Genomic DNA, 6,210 nt, shown 5'->3' with positions numbered 1-6,210 from the left:
GATTGATAAAGACCAATAAATTTGTTCTTCGAAATTTACAACTTACTGAACATTGATTGAATCACACATTTCCATCCTTCCATAATAGACGCTATAACTGGTAGTTTTTTATCAATATCATTATGCAATTCATATATAGCTGTAGGTGGGAATTGCTGCCATATTAAAATTGCATTTCGGTTGGTCCTAATCATTTTCTTTGATGACACAATATTTTGTATTGTTACTAAATCACATAGTGACATAGGCGTCAGAGCCAACCCTGTTTAATAGATCATTTTGTTGTTCAATAGTTGCATAGATGATAAATACTAAGTATAGGTAAAATATCAATTGTATAGCAAGTAGGGAGTTTGTTTAGAAAATATTTTTATTAGAATTTTGAGAATTTTCAGAGGTGTGAAAAAAATATGCCGCATATTTCAAGATCATCCAATATGTGAGGATAAATGATAGGTCTAAAAATAGTGAATAAATCATGACCATGAAAATGAGTATTTTCCTCATTGTTTCTATCCTTTATGTTTAGGTAGTCGCCGCCTGTAGTATGGTGTGTACCTAAATGCTTCCTTTGAGAACCTGATCTATTTTTTTCTCATTACATATATTAATTTCTGAATCCGTTGGTGATATTTGTACTTAAACACACTGTTTACACTACCACGACACCATTTATTTGTGTCTTAAGTTTTCATTTACAGAATGTAAACAATTTTTTGACAATAAAGCATTTCTCTGTTTCGCTCCCAATGCTCACAATTACACGCATGTCAATAATGAAGTTTTCGTCTATTTAGACTGAAGGTACACGAAAACCTATTAATTTGTAGCTTTGACCTAACTATTTCTACTAAATTTTCCCACCAATGAACTTCCTCCCAAATTTGATATTCAATTAACAAACCATAGAGTAGTCTATAAACAATAGGCCGTTTGTCCTTATTCAAACTATTCTCTCAATTTTGGATATTTATTCAACAATTCCAAATTAAATATATATATATATATATATATATATATATATATATATATATATATATATATATGTATATATATATATATCGTGCTCGGCAATACTCGATTCTCCTGCTCGTCCATATTCCAAATGAGGTATGTGCTTGTTAATCCAGACATTAACAGACCTCTTCATCTGCCCAACATACTTCTTGTCACAATCATCACAGTTAATTTCATAAATACCACCCTTCTCTGAATCTGGTATTTTATCTTTAGGGTTGGCTCACCAATCGTTTTAATTTATTGCTGGATTTATAAATCAATTACACTTTGCTGAGGATACCTTCCAATCCCTTTGTATAGAATTAAAAAGTACTAGAGAAAACTTTCCCTGTTACTCGTTTTTATATTCATATGATTAGATTGTATGTTCTTAATAAAATAACTATTGTTATTGAACGCTTTTTTCTTCTTCTGATATATTGCAATCTGGAAATATTATACACTCTCTTTTAAAAAGTCACACGGTCTCTTCTTTTTTTCTCCCGTCTCTGTAAGCTGACGTATTTACATCCTAGAACTGAAGTCCATTTTTTCTATTTTTAGTTGACAGTGAGAGGTGTTCAATTATCAGATAGATGTTTTTCTTTACTATGTCCTATTTTATTTAAATTGATCTTATGCTTCTACCGCGGAAATAAAGTAGAGATTATAATGATCTACGTTTTTTAAGCACATGTATTTCTCCATCAGGATGTATTCCATGCTAATTTCATATTTCTAAATATTCTGTTTTGTGCATATTTATTATTAGACTTTATATTTCCAATTTTTCCTCCACTTTTGAGCATGTAATCTGTTTTATCTCCACAACATGGATATAATATATCGGATTTGATTTACTCATATTTTGGAAAGCATCAAGGAATGATTTTTATCGTAAACAATTATTTCAGTTAATTATTTCACATTATTTTTATCAAAAATATAACCTTCACGAAATAACAATGAGTACGCCATCGGTTTCTTTAACCACCCTCCTGTTAGGACTTTCAACTGTTTAAAGTGCGATTGAGCCGTCACCCCAATTTTATAACTTCTTGCATACCCTCGGGACATTCTAAAACACCGCAATCCGTAAGAAGGACGTATGCTAGCTGTTGGGGATAAGCGATTTTGAGATTTTAAAAAGGTGGGTCTTTTACAGACATCAATTTAAGTTCACTGACTGTTTTCAAGAAGTTGGGTCGGTCGGAAAATTAGTATTAAGACTTTTATTGGATATGGCAAATGATAGTTCTATTAAGGGCTGGGTATAAAGGGTGAATAGGAAGAAAACTATATCTTTGCAAAATATTAACCTCAATGAAAATCGACATACCATTAATTTTGTTGCTGAAACATATTTTCATTAAAAAAACTGCAGTATTTAGATCAAGAAAAGTTTTGTTCTGCCGACACGGGCAATAATTGCCAATAACTAAGAATAAAATTTACACGTGAATAACATATGGATGAACTCCTAGTTTTATTAGAAATTTTTGGAAATAAGTATTTCAGTTCATTACGTTTGAAATACATCCCAACTCAATTTAAAATCCAACAACTCATGAAATTACGTATGATAATAGTAATCGATATAAAATCGACAAATTAGAGAAACAGACTGAATTTCGAAATTTGAATATAATACGTAAAAAAATTTACAGGGTTTGAGGATACTATAATATACAAGAAGTAAAAAGTATGAACACTAAGATAACTCAGCATAAAATAAGAAATTTTTAGGTTATATCTAACGTCTAATTAGCTCTAAATTCTATACTGATAATAATAATAAAATCAGACAATTTCTCAATGGTAACCCAAGAGAGCTAATTAATAAAATTATAAAGAGGGCAATAATAACGTAATACAGGTACCTCGAAATGAAAGTAAAATGTATTATGTATAAATTTCCTTACAATAGAGGATTGTCGGAGAAACTGTTTCAAAACGCACTTGTCAAATAATTCTGAGCTGGCATTCTTCCCAATAAAACAAATGGGCAACATATCGAAGACAAAACATTCGAATTCCAGCATCCCAATATGATATATAAAATAAATTGTTAACACTACAATAAGAGTTACATCGGTATGACTAAACAGTACTTAAAATCCAGAACATACTAGCATGCACATGATTGTCGAGAAAATAATATGAACAAAAAAGATAGAACAGCCTAGCCCAACATCATTTCACCGATAGTCAAAACTTTGATTTTATATATAACTATCTTTTGAATGTTATAAATCAACATACTCTGACCAGACTAGTTCTTGATGCTAACAATTAGAATAATTCCAACCGTTTTTACCATCGCGTCGTGCTTTTGTTAATATTGGAAAAGTTTCTAATTATTCATTCTCTGATAAATGTATCTTAACAGGAGAATTATATCTTCGTGCGGAATATGTACATATGTATTTCATCTTTTGACTGACGTCTAATAATTTTGAAATGTATGTTGGTTGCACAGGCTTTTATTTATATGTATATGTATTAGTTTCTTTGAATAACTTTTTCCTTGTTCTTCTGTTCTATACAACAATATTCTTATTTGTTTAGGTTTTATAGTGAGTCCAATTAATTTATACATATATAGATTTTTTTTATATTGTTACAATTAGTTTATCTGATCATTATTTTACTTTTTAATTTCACAATTTTTATATTTTTAGCCTTGATAAAGATCAAATGAAGGATGGGAACGTTGGCATTTTAAGAAACTCTTAGGCAGTTTTATTTTTTGTCCTCAACCCACCACACCATTCGAAATATATATCTAACAAAATCGTCGACTGGACCAACGGAATATGCAACATCATATTGAAACTAATATTCAGTTTCTAAATTCATGCGATAAAATTCAGAACGTGATTGCTCGTATGACATTAGGCATGAACATTCGTATAACAGGATTTCCTCATCTCACACCTTTCCGAGATATTAGCCTTGAAAGGTGGTGATTTAACTTGACGTTTTATTTTTTTCTAAACTTTCAGCAAAGCTATAATTATAATATATAAATAATAATAATTTATATTCTCTTCAATAAATTGAGTGGTAAACAGTAAAATTTAATAAGATTCTCAATAAATGCTGGAATAACTACCTCTATCACAAGTACTCGAAAATTACAGAATTTCGAGTTTTTAGCATTACTTTTACAAACATTTTAAGGATAAAATCGCATGAATTTAGAAACACCCTGATTATACATAACAATTATACATAAGATTAAAAAATTCAACACAAGAACATAAGATGTCCAGCTGTTAGGTCTTTGAAATGCTAATAGGACAGCACGACATCGAAAGAAGATTTCATGTACATTATTAAGGAAATTGGATAGATACCATTACACAGGCCTGCCCCTAGAGTCGTAAAATATAGTCACTTATCTATCTTCATATTTTCTCATTGACTTTGAACTCTTTTTCATTGTTATCAACAATTATGCAATATGTTGTGATGAGTCGATACCGAAATTGCCGTTGCCGTTGATGTTTGCTGTTAGAAAAGTGTAAACATTGAAATGCATAAGAACATGCACAGTTGCCGTTTGCCGATCGGTCTGGCGTTGGTGACTTTTAACATAAAAAAATTTTATCTTTTCCCATCGACAACATTCTTAGCTATATAAAAAAGCCAACCACATTCGTTTGCGTTTGTCACGTGATTTTGACGTTAGTGCGTGACGTTGGGGTTATTTCTCTTACTGTTTGTCGTTTTATTGTTGTCTTTGGCTTGCTTGTTTTCTTCTTGGTATTTTCCATAATACCGTCCATAATATCGGATTAGAGACCAAAACACAGAAATATCAGGAAAACAAAACACATCTAAATGAATAAGAAAATTTTTAGGTTAACGGCAGCAAAGTCATGTTTATGAATAAGGTGTCAGATCGTAAAACGGCAAACGTCACTCGCGAACAGCAACGCTAGACGGATAATAAACAAGTATCCGGGTTTTTTCAGGCTTTTTACATTTCACAAACGAGCATGGCCGAGCGCAAGCGACGAGAGTCGACTGTCGGCGGGCGCTCACGCAGGCCCAAGTGCCGCCTGTCGCCCGTTTTTCGAACACTGACAAAGAGAACGTTGATTTCAAGAAGCTGTTAGCTCATAAAAATGGGTAGCCAATTTTAAATCAATGATAAGTCAAGATTCCTTTTCAGAATTCCTAACTAATTGTCAGTATTACTTTGCTATTCCGGGACATAACGCAAACGTTGAAAGAGCTTTTTTCTTGATAGGTCAACAGTGGACGGAAGAGAACAGATTACATGTTGACACTGTTGCCAAAATGTTGGTTGTAGAATTTAATTTATAATATTTGACATGTAAGGATTTTTACAAATACATTTTGAAAGAAACTGAGCTCTTAAGGCAGATTTCGGTAAACCAAAAATATTAATAAGATATATAATTTTTATTGTGTAACTCAAAAGGAAGAAGTTTTTTTTGTATTTTAGTTTAACTTGAGAAAAAGTATTTTTTAATAATTTTTTTTTCAGTTAAGAAAATCTTATTATTTTTTTGTCGAACCGTACTTATAATGAGACAAAATCCTCAATAATGTGGGGTGTCCGGCCTTTCTACTCAAATGTCCGCCAAACTGGCTGGTCTGTCCGGCTATTATGTTTGGCCACCTGACAACCCTACTTCTGAGGAATTTGTGGTGCGACACAATTGGAGCGAATCTTCAAACTACAAACGAGAGCTGCGAGATATTTACTCGGACTAAACAACAGGGATCACTGTATGGACTTCTTTAAAAGATTGAAAATTCTGACTCTTCCTTCCTTATTCATCTTTGAATCCGTTTGCCTAATTCGTAAGTATGTTTCTCTAATTTCACAAAGAACGTTGTATGGCGATCCACTTAGGAACGCGGAGCACGACCTTTATCTACCTGCTCCACGTTCAGAATTAGTGGAGGGCTTAATATTTCACAATGCAAAGTAAATGCAGAATCACTTGCCAATTGAAATCAAATCGATATCATCTTTTCTCGCATACCGCAATAATTTGAGGGCTCTTTAAAAGACTTCTATTCTGATAATAACATTTAATTCCGGGCATGCTGCATACTGGTTTAATTTCATATACAACTTATATACTAAGTATTACCTATTACTATTACCTATGATTTTGTTAGTCATTGTGGTTTTCTTCAGAATTTTTAAATTTTATGTTATTTGTTTCA

The sequence above is a fragment of the Diorhabda carinulata genome, chromosome 8 (assembly GCF_026250575.1).
Source record: "Diorhabda carinulata isolate Delta chromosome 8, icDioCari1.1, whole genome shotgun sequence".
NCBI classification, from domain to species: domain Eukaryota; kingdom Metazoa; phylum Arthropoda; class Insecta; order Coleoptera; family Chrysomelidae; genus Diorhabda; species Diorhabda carinulata.
The sequence above is the reverse complement of the archived record's forward strand: the minus strand, read 5'-3'. Positions refer to the sequence as shown.